Genomic DNA, 14793 nt, shown 5'->3' with positions numbered 1-14793 from the left:
GATATGGACAACCTGGAGAGGTCCAGAAACCTGCACCAACTTACAGCAAAGGACAACCTCACTAAAGAGGAAAGGACTGCATTGCAGGAGATTAACAGTTGGGAGGACGTAGTCCTAAAGCCCTCGGACAAGGGCGGCAATATTGTCATCTGGCCAATGGAAATGTACCTTGGAGAGGCAAACAAACAGCTACAAGACAAAACATGCTATAAAAAACTTTTCAGCAATCCCACCAACGACTTCCTCGAAATTTACAACAAAATCCTAAGCAAATATAAACATTCAGGTACCATCACAGACAAAGAGACCTCTTTCCTACAGATCCACCACCCAAAAGTACCCACGTTTTACCTTTTACCAAAGGTACATAAACACCTTACTAAGCCTCCCGGGAGGCCTATCGTATCGGGCATTGGTGGTCTCCTAGAACCAGCCAGTAAATTCATTGATAAGTACCTAAGGCATCATGTCTATAGCTTGCCATCATATCTCCAAGACACAGCCGATGTACTCCGCAAGATTGATGGAATATTTTTAGCACTGGAACATTATATCGTGACCATGGATGTCGAATCCCTGTACACGAGCATACGACATCAAGATGGATTAAATGCGGTACAATCTTTTTTGGAGACAGAGGGACACAATGAGTTTCACATCTTTTTACTTGACCTTCTGAATTTTGTTCTTGGCAAGAACTATTTTACATTCAATGACTTTTTCTTCCTACAGATCCGAGGAACAGCGATGGGCGCGGCTTGCGCGCCCACCTACGCCAACCTGTTCCTCGGATCTTGGGAGAAGGAATGTGTCTTTTGCGACGCCAATGATATCTATACTGACCTGATCTCAGGTTGGTATAGATACATCGACGACATCCTTATGCTTTGGCATGGTAGCTTGGAGGAACTCAAGACATTCATCAATATCCTCAACACTAATACCTTGAATATTAGACTCACATATGAGTACAGCCAACATGAGGCCACCTTTCTTGATCTTACTTTGTACAAAGAACAAGATGGAGCACTGAAGACTAAATTGTATAGGAAACAAACCTCTACAAACAGCCTCCTCCATCATGAGAGCTCCCACTTTCCTCCAACCATAAAAAACCTGCCCAAAGGGGAATTCCTGCGACTTCGCAGGAACTGTACTGACACTCAGACATATGACAGTAAAAGTCAAGAATTGACCAATAGACTGCTTAATCGGGGGTATAGCAAGAGAAGCATCAAGAACGCTAAACATCATGCTCGTACACTTGACAGACAAACCCTGATCTTCCCACAAAATCGGACTAAGGAACTCCAGCAACCCATACGTTTCATTAGTAATTTTTGCAATGAATGGCAGGAGCTCCAGAGAATTCTTTTAAAACACTGGCCTATCCTCCTCAATGATGACACACTCATGATGGCATTGGGTGATCGTCCGAACTTCAGTTGGCGTAGGGCACCAAACTTACATGACAAACTTGTTCAAAGTCACCTTTCAAAGCACAAGAAATCTACACCACCTAAAGCAATTGGTACTTATCCCTGTGGCCACTGTAAAGCTTGTGAATTTCTGGATAAGAGGACACAGGTAACGGACAGATTTGGTAAACAGATCAAAATTGCTCACTATTTCAACTGTGAAACAAAAAATCTGGTCTATTGCCTTGAATGCCAATGCAATCTAAGATATGTGGGCATGACTACGCGCTCCTTCAAACAAAGATTGTTGGAACATGTAGGCAACATTCGCAACGCAAGCACAGACCTCAATAAATTTAAAAAATTGACATCTGTGGCCCGCCACTTTCATAGACACCATGGAGGATCACCCAAAAACCTGAAGGCCTTCGGACTAGAACAATTACATCTAGGTATCAGAGGAGGGGACGCCACCAAGGAACTGTTAAAGAAAGAAAGCAGCTGGACTTTCAAACTGAACTCAGTGACCCCAACGGGCCTAAATGAATTTATTAATTATGGAGTCTTTCTGGGCGAATAAATTCATACCCCAACATTAGACTCTCCCCTATCTGGGTTATATTCACTTCATTCTACAGAGTCCTATACCCATTCCCTCATGCTTTTTATTAACATCCTATCTCTGTTAATTATTTTCCTAATTATTTTCCTATTATCAATGCTCCCCTCCACTTGGTCATTATATCATTACCCTGTTTTTTCACAGTACAATCATCATGTCATCTCACTTACACTATTCTTTGTCCAGCACATACACACCTCAACAACATACTCTAATATAATAGATTGCACTATTGTGCAACTATTCTTCCTCACATTCCCACATTTCTCACACACAATTGTGTCACCAGTATATATAATATATATTTATTCATTGTACCTACCTTGAGTACATATTATGTACTATACCACTCACCCCACACTAATTCAACTACAGTTCTTTACCATATCACTTCACACTCTATATGCATACCATATATATTTGCGTTGCCATATGATTGCCACCCATCTTATTCTCACACCTTACACATATTAATACTTTTTCACCCCCCTTTTTTTTCCCCTTTTCCCTTCTCCCTCCCCCCCCTCCCCCCCTTTTTTCATCCATACACATAATACATTTGCACTACATAGTTTTACTATCCTATCACCATAGGATTTATATATTGGTTTGCACGCTTTTCACACTTGTCTTACAGTGTTTTTTCACCAAGAATTACCACTCTAATATATACATCAATTTTCTCTGCCCACACCTAGAATAATTTATCTCCTACCACCTCTTCCCTTTCACTAACAATCCATCCTCATTATCAAGTTTTCTTTTATTCAATCAAACTTTAGTATTTTCCAATAAATATTTTATTATTAATTAATTTATTTCATTTTTATTTCTTCATTGTCTCATCTAAAAGCAACAGTACTTTAATAGTATTTACCAATTGCAAATACCTAATCTGTCTTGAGCACTTTCAAACTGTAACATCGCATTTCCCATAGTCTCAAACCCCTCCCATCCCCCACCTGCCCCCACTGAGGATTGGCCAGCTATCATTTAAATAAAGGGCGGCCAGGTACACCTGCACTCCGATTGAGAAAGCCTCTGGTGAAACGTACGTCTCGGACAGGTCCCCGCTGTGTACAAGCGGGACCCCCCTCCGCCCCATTTACCTGCCATTTTGCTCCCTTATACATTTATTGATCAACCCTCAGAACTCACGGACAATTCTACCAGCGGCTCCCTGCCACACTGCCGGTTCTCATTACTGGCTGTCTCAGCCTCACAGGGACTAGCTGCCCCAGGACGCCCGCAGCATAAGCTTTTGCTTTCAAGCTACCCTTCGTCGGCTTTGACTGGATATACAGCGCTGTCAGGGAGATCGCGGCATAAACATTTATATCTCCAAACTATCTTTGCCCCAGGACGCCCGCAGCACTAGCCCTTACACGCAAGCTGCCTCCCGCTGGCTCTGACGGGACACTCAGCACTGCCCGTTAAGTTGCGATACTGACAGCTAACTTTCTCTGCCCAAGGACACCCGCAGCACGAGCTCCTGCATCCAGGTCACTTCCCGACGGCTGTGCCTGGACACTCAGTGCTGCCTGTGGGATCGCGGCATCTACACCTTAACCACCTCTGCCGGGTCCTGCTCAAGTTCACAGTAATAACTGTGAGACCCCAACGCAGGGACAGAACGGCGACACACACCCCCACTGTGGGTATCGATACACTGAACATCATCGCCCAGACACCAGTGCCTCTCTCCCTGCCTCAAGTGTGGCCCATCTTACTTGGATCCACTACTGTGTTCCTTTCCTGCCTGCGTGAGAAATTGCCTGGGGTCCAGTATCGTGAGTGTATCAGCCCACAGGGGCATCACTTTTAAATTGCTATTTAATCTGTTTAGCGCTTATATGATTATTAGCCTACAGCAATAATCTTTGTATCGCTCAGCTCCATAGGTATTAACCTAATATCTGCTAATTAATCTGTCACAAGGTGGTCAACTATATTAGTTTATAGTCGCATTAAAAATTATATATTTATTATCAATAGGATTGTGGTACATTCTGCTTCAAGTCCATGAAACTATTTGGCATCACCTTTAAATTGCTATTTAATCTGTTTAGCGCTTATATGATCATTAGCCTACAGCAGTAATCTTTATATCGCTCAGCTCTACAGGTACTAACCTAATATTTGCTATATAATCTGTCACAAGGTGGGCAACCATATTAGCTCATAGCTGCACCAAAAGTCATATATTTATCACCAATAGGATTGTGGTACATTCTATAAAACCATATCAGCCCATAGCAGCACTGTGCCCAGGTGAAGATAGATATCAGCATCCTGTATAATCTGAGCGCTGCATGGTTAATTAAACTGTCTTTCACGTTTATAGGCATATCAAAAAAATTCTGCTATCCACACATATAGCACTGACGGCCCAGCTTGGGCACAACGCCATAAGTGCTCTGAGGGATCAGCCCATAACAGCACCAAGCTGACGCCTATCATTTAAAGTGTCACAGTGTTACCAATTAACTTTCGCTACAGATCTGAATCCACTATTTGTGTAACATTTTGTTAAATCAGTATCTTTCTTCTCTACTATCTGCCTTCTATTTCTTGCATGATACCACCAGCAGCGCATAGTGGGATCTCCAGGAATCTATACTTCTTTCTAAACCTCACCACCCGGGAAGTATCGCTCAACCTCTGTTCACTGCAGTTATCTCTGCACACAGAGGATAGCAGCATACACCTGGGATCAAGTGAGGGAGTACCCTCTATCTTGTCGTATCCACTCAAGGTTCTCTCATTTACAGGGGACCCGAGACCCGACTCTGCACTGTCTAATTGATAACAGAGCCAGGCAGGTCACCCCTGAAAACAGCAGAAACCATCTCACCTACATTCTGACACCTGTGATGCTCTCGGGGTCCGCTCAACTGTGCATTCACTGACATTTGTCACATGCACAGGCAGCAGCCACTCCCTTAGCACCCCAAAATACTCAGGTACTTTACTAATCCTCTTTATATTTCTCTTACCCACCGATATCCTGGTGGCATTTCTTAATTTCTAAATTCATTACCGTTCATTACAGGGAGCATCTGCATTCATTCTCAATTCTGAGAACATGCATGGCTAGCGGAGGCACTCTCTTGTCTGATAGGATCATTTAGAGTATTTATTCGCTGTTATTTGTATTTAGAGGTAATTTCCTCTTCCTATCCACAGACATAGAGAATATATAAGTTATAATAGGAATCCATTATATTTCACTACTTTCTCATTATTATTGGTAAAAGTGTTATCCGTTTGTCTCTGTCTTTGTCTTTTTTGTCCACCCTGACCCACTATAGGGTCACGTTTTAACTAATAAAATTTAGTCTTAACAGTTATTGAACTTTAGAAGGCTGTGCCCCACCCGGGAGACTTCTTAGATATCCTCCCTTGGATATCTTACTTTTTTGTCTCCGTGAATTGTTGTCAGTATAAGGACATCCCTCTTGTCCTTATATTTGACCAACAACATATTTTCGGTGCATATTCCCCTGCTTTCACCCCTTCTCATTACTTGGGAAATGTGCGTTTTTGGGAGGCCTCTTTGGTTCTTGCGCACAGTACCACAAGCTGCTGTACCTCTTGAACCAAGGGCCTTAAACAGGGGGATGCTAGTGTAAAAGTTATCCACATAGAGGTGATAACCTTTATCCTGGAAGGGGTGCACTAAATCCCAGACAATTTTTCCACTAACACCTACGAGAAAGGGGGGGCATTCTGGCGGTTCAATTCTTGAATCCTTCCCTTCATATACCCTAAACATGTGGGTGTACCCTGAGGTGCTTTCACACAGCTTATACATTTTTATGCCATACCTTGCCCTCTTACTGGGAAGGTACTGGCGGAATTTAACCCTTCCTTTAAAATGTATAAGGGACTCGTCAATACAAATAAATTTTTCAGGGATGTACATCTCTGCAAATTTGGCACTGAAATGATCAATGACCGGCCTGACTTTGAATAGCCGGTCAAAGGTGGGATCATCTCTGGGTGGGCACTGTGCATTATCGTTGTAATGCAAAAATTTAAGGATCATCTCAAAACGAGCCCGAGTCATGGCCATACGGTAAAATGGGGTGCTGTACAGAACATCTGTACTCCAATATTGCCTAATTTCTGGCTTTTTTACTATGCCCATATGAAACACCAGACCCCAAAACGTCATCATCTCTACTGCATCTACAGGGGTCCACCTAGCAAATGATGACGTGGGGTTTTGAGCAATAAACTGCTGGGAATATAAATTAGTTTGGTCCACCATTAAATTTATAAAATCATCAGAGAAAAATAATTTGAAAAAGTCAATTTCTCTGAGACCTGTGGAATCAAATTGGATTCCTGGCATGGCCAAAAACTCAGGAACCTGGGGCTCAAAATTGTCTGGTGGTGAGGTCCATACGAGATCAATTATTGGGGGGGTCTCAGCTGCTCTACGGGGGCGTCTTTGAGGGGGTCCCTCATCACCAGAGGAGGAAGAGGAGCTTAAGACGAATCCTTCAAATTCCCCGCTTGCCTCACTGGCTGTGTCAGAGTCAGAGGCAAGCATGGCATATGCCTCCTCCGCTGAATACATTCTTCTGGATGACTGGGATGACATTTGGGATGACATTTGGGATGACATTTGGGATGCCATTTATATTTTTGTGTTACTGGTAGTGAAATGTTTCAACACGTGTATAGTGTAGGGGGGGTACAAACTTTATTTCAACCCGGGGGGTATGTAGTGTGTAGTGTGTATGTAGTGCAGAAAAAAAAAATACTTTATACAGGAATTTGATCCCAATAAAAAAAAAAAAAAAATTGAAGGGGTTAAAAAAAAAAAAAATTGAAGGGGTTAAAAAAAAAAAAAAAAGGCCCTGCGCCAAAAATTGAGCACAGATGTTGGTCAGTAACGTCCGTCACTGAACAGCGCTCAAAGGCAACAGGAATTTGATCAAAAAAAAAAAATAGATCAACCCTGTGCCGAAAAAGCTGATCAGTGATGTACGTCACTGATCAGCGCACAGTGGGCACAGGACACCCACAAAATCACAGTGTGTGTAAAAAAATAAATAAAAAAAGACCCCACAGCACCCTCAAAAAAAAAAGGTGATCAGTGATGCGACACTGATTACCAGTGAGGGGCAGCAGGTGCACAACCTTTGGTGCAACTGACAGTGCAACTGGCAGCAACTGACAGGTATATATATAAAAAAAAAAAACCTCTGCACCCCCAAAAAGTTGCTGATCACCTCAGATATAGTGATCAGCACAAACGGCGGGGGCAGCAGACACAAAATATAGCACTCTCTATCACTCTCTGTCACTATCTCTCTCTATCTCTCTATCTCTCACTATCTATCACTCTATGACACTGCAGCAGCAGCACTGACAGTTATATATATATATGAAAAATAACCCCTGCACCCCCAAAAAGTTGCTGGGGGTGCACAAAAGGGGAGCAGCAGACACAAAATATAGCAGTCTCTATCACTCTCTGTCACTATCTCTCTATATCTCTCTATCTCTCTATCTCTCACTATCTATCACTCTATGACACTGCAGCAGCAGCACTGACAGGTATATATATATATATAAAAAAAACCTGTGCCCCCAAAAAGTTGCTGATCAGTTAATTTATACTGATCAGCACAAAAGGGGGGGCAGCAGTCAGTTATATAAAAAATATATAGCACAATCTGTCACTATCTCTCTATCTCTCTCTATCTCTCTCTATCTCTCTCTATCTCTCTATCTCTAACTCTATCACACTGCAGCAGCACAAAATATAGCACTCTCTGTCACTAGCCCTCTCTATCTCTCTCTCTCTCTCTCTCTCTCTATCTCTCTATCTATAACTCGATGATACTGCAGCAGCACAACACAGCACAACACAGCACAGGAAGTCACAAGAAGTAGCAAGATCCAGGCAGTGATCAGGTAAGTATTTTGCAAGGTTCAGGTCAGTATACTGCGGCAGCTAGGCACGGTGACCGCACTGCACGCAATTCCAGACCGGAATGGCGTCTGCAGTGCAGTCACCATTAGTTTAAACCCCCCTCCATGGCTGTGATTGGTTCGTCGGTCCGACGAACCAATCACGGCCTTTGGGGGCGGGCGGGGTGAGGTGGGGTGACACCAGTGTCACCCTTACACCCCGCGGTGATTGGTGCTGTACTTTACAGCACCAATCACCTCCGATCCCTGTGTCACCGGCGAACGTTATTCGCCGGTGACACAGAAAACGCTGTGAATGGCTGTTCACACTGAACAGCCAATCACAGCGATCGCCGAAGGGGGGGCGGCATCGCAGCCCCCCCTGGGCATGCAGGGACATGTCTGCTGTCAGGGACAGCAGACATGTTTAAACTGTCACCGCGTCTATAGACGCGGTGGCAGTTAAATGGCATGACGTACATTTATGCCATGTGTCGGGAAGTACTTCCCGACCATGACGTAAATGTACGTCAAATGTCGGGAAGGGGTTAATAGGAACAATTATCGCTCAGAAATCTTAGAATAATATAGATTGCGACGGCCACTACTTACTTATATCAAATAAAACAACATGGAAAATAAGCACAGCAGGATATCAGTTCACATAAACCATGACAGTAAATATACCTGAGCTCTCAGCAAAATGTCCACAGGACAGTTCTGAATGTGCTAGTGTCCCACTCAGTAACTGGGCTGACCAAATGCAGAGGTCAAAGTTGTGCAGGGAAGAGTCAAATGCCCACTTTCAGTAAGGAGGCCTTATGGCCCTTATAGTGTCTTGTTTCCTTACTATAGGCAATAGTGGGGGGTATCCTGGGGAATGTCCCTGCTAGGTAATATGAGGGTGTAGGTGGCTGTCAGTATGAGGCAAAGTAGTACCTGCTATATTGCTGGCTTCTGCCACATGAATCTCTGGCTATACTGCTGCATGCTGTCTGGACCCTCTTCTGGGTGCTGCAGTCTGCTCCCTCTCTTCCTTCTCCTCACACTTGGGACTTCTTTCACATGCCTCATTGCACTCTGTCTTTATGCAGCACTCTCCTTTTCTCTCTGACACTGGGGTTGTTGCAGCTCTCATTCACAGGGAGTTCACAGGGCTTTCTCCTCTCTCCACACTCCCTCTCACACTGCTGCTGGGATCACCTCTGACCTTCCAGTTTCCTGTCTGCAGGGGAGCTGGGACACTAGCTGACTCTGTTAACCCCTCACAGCCCTGCTGACAGGGGAAAGGACCTGTTCTGGCAGCATTGGCTGCAATGTTAACAACCTGGGGGTACAGGAATAAAAGGGGTACACCCTGGGGTGCCATATATATATATATATATATATATATATATATATATATATATATATATATATTACCACCAAAATAGTGCTATAAAGCGCCCAGCAATTATAATTGTCTTTCCTATCTGAAAACGTCCATAGACACATTTTTCAAATATAAAACATTTATTTAAAAAAAACACTTTTAAAACAAGTAATTTTTCACACAATAGTTTCTTAACAGAGGATTTTCTTTTAGATAGTGAATGTGTACAAAATCCTGACGCGTTTCGTCTCACTACGATACTTCATCAGGGGTGCTTTAAAAATTTCTTTATTAATCTGTATAGGGGTTTCTCCTTATTTCAACAATGGATAATTGTTAGTATTGGTATTATTGTTAGTGGCTCAGGAAGGAATGAGCTCTCCACTGGGTGTGCTCTAACTTTACTATGAGGTCTGTTTACTGATCCATATTCTCTCTTCTTTAAGAAAAGACTGAAGAATATCAATTAATTGTTTGATTTCTGGCATAAATATGGTATTAGTATGGCCAGTATGTTTCCAGTTATATAGATGTCCAAGATTGGGACCTCAATTAAGTATTTTTCAGAATTTTTTCTCCAATGGATAGATCATTTTATGGTCCTTAAAGATTAAATTCAATTTTTCAAATGAACAAATAAAAGATTCCTGGTACCACCAGCAGTAGTGTTCTCCTTGGTTTCTTTCACATTGGACACAGAGGAGTACACTAATGCTGGTGATACCAGGAATGAATTTCTCATTAGATCACATAGTCATTTATATTCCATTCCCAGCTGATGGGTAATCATTGTGATCAGGGCTGCCGCCAGAATATGTGGGACCCCGGACTGACATAACAGACAGGGCCCCTCCCCTTTCTCAGACAGTCAGCAGCACTGGCCGCACTACTCAATCTATACATTGCTGCATGGGAAATGGGAACTTTGTTTATGACAAATTACACTTTATAGACTATAATCCTGGGCCCAATTTCTGTCTGGGCCTGGATAGAAACTTCTCTGAATGAAGAACACTTAGGACCAGGTGTATTTGATATGTAGGAAGGTTATGTTTCCACTCTACCAAGGGAATTCCAATGTAGAATAGCAGATGCTCTAAAATATTCCACATGGTATAAACAACAGAGAGTCTTGGGAAATATTCCCTGCAACATATGACAGGGGGTAATTTCAGCCTTCTCATGTGCGGCTCCTCTCACCCCCTGCCCCTTTCCTTATCTTGTCATGCATTGGCTTATGATATATTTATGGACAGCAATACTGCTATTATCTCCACAAAGGTTTCTTGGAGGAGTTTTCATGTATTAATTCCTCATTTATGACAAACGGCATCATATTTATTTGGTATATTAATGGAATGACATTACTGACTATGGATATATATCAGGATCACATGCATTGTATAATCTATTATTACATGTCGTGCTTTATGCAATACAAATATATTTGAAATTTAGTTTTTTTTTTGTTTTTTTTGTGTTACAGGTATAATACAGAAATTCTGCTAAGAACATTACAAGACATCATTGTTAAAAGGACATTATTCTCTGATCAAGCCAACTATAGATAGTGTTTTTCTATACAGCTCTGGAGGATTCACTAAAGACATTCTCATTTTCTGCATGGGAGAAACCTTCCACAGCTAATTTGTATCTTATCTAATACAGGATGAGTCTGACAGGAGTGAAACCACATCTGTGCTCTGAGTGTGACAAATGCTTTACATATAAATCACAGCTTATCATACATCAGAGGAGTCACACAGGAGAGAGACCACATCTGTGCTCTGAGTGTGACAAATGCTTTACATATAAATCACAGCTTCTCATACATCAGAGGAGTCACACAGGAGAGAGACCACATCTGTGCTCTGAGTGTGACAAATGCTTTACACGTAAATCAAATCTTCTCATGCATCAGAGGAGGCACACAGGAGAGAGACCACATCTGTGCTCTGAGTGTGTCAAATGCTTTACATGTAAATCACATCTTCTCATCCATCAGAGGAAGCACACAGGAGAGAGACCATATCTGTGCTCTGAGTGTGACAAATGCTTTACATGTAAATCAGATCTTCTCAGACATCAGAGGAGTCACACAGGAGAGAGACCATATCTGTGCTCTGAGTGTGACAAATGCTTTACACGTAAATCACATCTTCTCAGACATCAGAGGAGTCACACAGGAGAGAGACCACATATGTGCTCTGAGTGTGACAATGCTTTACATATAAACAACAGCTTCTCATCCATGACAAAGCCATAGAGCTGGTTTTCATGGCTTGAGTCGCATTCCCCTATAGACAAGCTATAGGTATAACCTGAGCATAACCTCAGGTCTGTATAATCAACGCAGAATATATCAGAATATATCAGAATATATCAGAATATGTCTTATCATTAGTAATTAGCTGGGAAAATATAAAATTGTACTTCTCATATGTTTTTCTCTAACTTTGTTTGTGTAATTACTGAACTTAAGCATAGATACTGGACCGCAAGTTATAAACAACAACCTAAGCGCCAGTATGTCTGCTTTTACGGCCAGGAGATGTCAAAATAGATGTCCGGCCAGTATGTTCCGAATCAAAAGGAGGATGGGAACCCATTTCACTCCTCCATGAACCATTGTTCTAGGCCAGAGGCTACGGATGCTTCCCAAGGTCTTGAGGTCTGAGCTTTGGCCTACACTGGTTCCAACTAATGACATAATCATATAACCATATATGTATCTATTTCGTATCCAATTAAAACCTGTTATGAAACTAATATTGTGTAATGGGAGGGGGAGTTTATATCAAATGGGTTTACTATATATGTTTCTGCACTGGGAGGATTCTTCTCTCAGCCTTATAACTCTGTGACCTCAGCATCAGCTCAGGTGGTGTATCTTTTTGCATCATCCAATCTGTGAGCTGTGTTGAGATATTCTTTAATAAAATACATCTTCTTAATAACTGGACTCTGAAGTTTTGTTCCTGATCGCTGGTCGCAACTACACCTTCCACAGCTTGGGGGCCTTCGTCCTACGTGATACGTCAAAAGGGAGTTCTATGAATGAGTGCCGCATTCAATCATATTCAAACAGTAGTGAGTATATACGGATTATATATATATTTTCATGGTGATAAGTAGTTTGAGTATGATGTGAATGAGTCATCATATAAATCTGAACAGAGCTACGGGACACATGTGTAGTTTAAATCAGTGATATACAGTAAGGAGAAATTATTTTAGAATATGATGTTATGTGATTTGTTCAGTCTGTATGAGAAGGGTTACAGCTGTCAGCTCTGAATTCCATTGTGTGTGGTGCGCGCGAGAGGAAGCGTGCTGGATTCCAGCAGAGTGGGAGCTGGACACATGTGTGAATTGTTTTTGGCAAGATTAAATGCTTAGCTGACGGTTTTTCTTGTGCAGAATGAATTGCAGAAATTATAGCATGTCATAAGATGTTATTGTGACCTGTATTCAGACATTTCAATTTGTGCTCTGTGTGTGTACTGATGATATAGTATCTTCAGGGGAAGATACTGTATTGTTTCTCTGTCTGCAGACGGAGAGGAAGATATTCTGGACCAGTTTTGGTGCTAGAATACGTAAGCGTGTTTTTCCGCCCACCTCGGCAGACGTGCCGTAGAGAAATAGTTGGATCTGGTCACAATGGGTTCAAACATTTCTCTAGCTGGGGGAACATGCCGAATGAATGCCAAATGTGCATTCAGGATAATGCAAGATATCGATCCAGACTTTGTTCAGTATTGTGATGAATGGTCTGAGATGACCAGAGATGAGAAATATGCTTTTCCATTATCTGGAACATTCGATGCATCTTGCTTAAATCAGGTTAAAGGCAAAATACTGAATAAACGGTATTTCGATAAAAATAGAAGGAACCAATTGAGATGTCTGAGTAGATGGTTTGACTTTGCTAGCAAATTTAAGGTAATAGAGTCATTGCCTGATGGGGGTCATGCTGGTTATGCAGGGCAGAAAGGTAAGGGTAATTCCTTCCCTCGATCCCCAAATGCTGTTCGCAGTGACCAAATTAGAAAACTTTATCCAGAGCTTCAGCAGTGTGTATCTAACCCCCCTGAGTATTGTCCGCTGTTCCCGGAGAACATAACACGTGCGGCCCCAGAGCAATGGAATCAGGATATGCAGCTGGCTTGTATAGCAGCCAACCTGCCTGCAGCAGGTAGACACAGAGGGGTGAGGCACATGGTTAGTGCTCCCCCGGCTGCTGATCCTGATGCCGGTGCTCTCGGAGTTAAACTTGATGAAGGAATTGATAGACCCCACAGCAGTGATGAAGGAGCTAAGTCCAGCAGCGCCTCTGCTGCTGTGAAGAGGGTAGATTTCACTGATACAGCTAGGGAGAAGGAATCTGAAGAGAGTTCAGAAGAACTGTCAGAACAGGAGTTGGCTGAATTGGCTAGATTCAAGCGAGAAAGAAAAAAAGAAAGAGATTTAAGATTGAAAGCTGAAGCTATAATCACTAAGGATACATTGCGCAGTAAAAAGGCGGACATACTTCCTGTCCGAATCTTTACGGTGCCGGGAACGGATGGTGCACCAGACCGTGCAATTCCATTGTGGGCTCCCTGGAACCAAATAGATTTAGAATCAATCATTCAGAAATTCCCAGACCCGAAAAAGTCACTACAGGATAGCTGTCATTATGTCCAGAATGTGTCACTGGTCCATGAACCGACTGGCAGAGATTGGAAACAATTAATGATAGCTTTATGGCCCCAAGGTAAAATTGATAGCACTAAAATTTTAACTGAAGATTTGATAAAAGCCATACAGCTCACTAGTGAGCAACAGCAAGCGATAGTCAAGGCTTTCCAAGAACAATTAAAATTGGTATTTCCCCAGCAAATCAACTGGGCTAAACTATACCAAACCAAGCAAGAGATTACTGAGTCAGTGACTGAGTACAACAAACATTTGATTGATAATCTGAAAGATTATGGGGGGATTACAGATGTGAATGAAAGACAGGTCTCTTACATGGTAAAGGGTCTATTCATGGATGGACTGCTGGATCAGTTAAGAGACCGTGTCACAATCCAGTATCCTGAGTGGCGTGAAGAGCCATTAAGTGTACTGGTACAGGCTGCTAAAAGACATGAATTGAATGTCTTAATGCAGGGCAAGAGAACCAGGGACAAATTATTGAACTTGCAGGTCAAGACTTTGTCCATGGCAACAGTGGATAATCTACAGATTGCGGCAGAATTACATCCACCTCCCTTAGCGCAAGAGAAAGCACTGCAGAATTGCTATGCTTGCGGTGGAATGGGACATTACAAAAAACAGTGTCCGACATTCCACACATATACAAAGAGGAAGCAGCTTCCAAAAGCGAGGTTAATCAAAAGGAATTCCTTCATTCCTATCAGGCAGAAGCCTGCAGTGAGTGCTGCTGAGCCACACCCAACCGCTGC

The 14793-nt window shown here is 42.4% G+C and overlaps 1 pseudogene; it reads left to right on the top strand.

The window, feature by feature from the left end:
• Nucleotides 1–11606, top strand: part of LOC146073267 (uncharacterized) — a 57222-nt pseudogene extending 45616 nt beyond the window's left edge.
• The last annotated feature ends 3187 nt before the right edge of the window (nt 11607–14793 follow it).

The sequence above is a fragment of the Crinia signifera genome, chromosome 4 (assembly GCF_055691185.1).
Source record: "Crinia signifera chromosome 4, ASM5569118v1, whole genome shotgun sequence".
Taxonomy (NCBI): domain Eukaryota; kingdom Metazoa; phylum Chordata; class Amphibia; order Anura; family Myobatrachidae; genus Crinia; species Crinia signifera.
This window is presented reverse-complemented; position numbering and strand designations above follow the sequence as displayed.